Consider the following 1,176-nt stretch of genomic DNA (forward strand, 5'->3'; position numbering starts at 1 on the left):
CAGCCCGATTCGTAACCACTACGCTACCAGAGCTCCACTTAACAGCATATATATATATATATGTTTTGTTTTGTTTTTTTACTTTTTTCATTGTTGAATAGTTATATATGTTATAGCATTTACTAAAATTTCCTCTCTTTTTCATGGAATTCTTAGTGTTTGTATATAACTTGGTCAAGTTTTGTTGATTTCATCCATATTTGGGATTGACATTTCCATCAACAAAAGTAACAAATTTGTCTACTATCTAGAAAGCTATGCCCTGTCTCTTAACTTTCTGTGTTTATACTTATTCTTAATTTTTTTTTAAGAATGTCTCCACTCTTCACTTATAGACAGAGTTAGGTTTCAAAGACCAGATTGTTATGTAAAAATCAACATTATATGAAAATGGTTGATGACTATATCAGATAAAACATGCAAGGTGGCTACGTCATTACATAATTGTCAAGTTAAATCATTACAAGACTGCTGAATCAGATTACAATTTATCTGCCAAACCATTGAGAATAATAGGCTAAGCAAGTTGACACAGAATGGTAACTAACAGTCACTCTTGTGTTGCACCTTGACCAGGATTCATTTTTTCCAGGTGTATGTCATTAATATGCAAAATAGTCAGGTAGTAGATTTTCTATTGTTGTCTTAAATGTGAAATGTTGGATGAGACAGTTGATCATTGAGGATTAGTCCAGTTACCATCAAGTAGATTCTGTCTCATTGTAATCCCATGTATGTCAGAATACAACTGTGCTTCATAAGATTTTCAATGACTGATTTTTCAGAGGTAGTCTGTCAGGCTTTGCATCCAAAGCTAGTCTAGGTAGATTTCAATCCCCAACTTTCCAATTAACAGCCTAGTGCACTAATTGTTCGCACCTCACAGGGGCAGTAAGAAAACACATATCTGAACTGCACACATGCACTCACAGCAAAATTTTAAAGGAGGATTTTTGTCTCAAGTCACTATATTAAACTCTAATGATTTGGTTGGTGTTGGAACTCTGTAACAAATATAAAGGTATGTTTGGAGGTTCGGGGGGTTTATAGCTGGGGAATTTGCAGGAGAATCCAGAAAGTCATTATTTTCTGGATCAAGACACTCAGCTGTTCCAGGAGCCGCCATCTTGAGAAAGCTTATCTTGATTGTACCAGGAATGATAGGATTAGGAGAGA

This window comes from Chrysochloris asiatica, unplaced genomic scaffold (assembly GCF_000296735.1).
Source record: "Chrysochloris asiatica unplaced genomic scaffold, ChrAsi1.0 scaffold00212, whole genome shotgun sequence".
NCBI classification, from domain to species: domain Eukaryota; kingdom Metazoa; phylum Chordata; class Mammalia; order Afrosoricida; family Chrysochloridae; genus Chrysochloris; species Chrysochloris asiatica.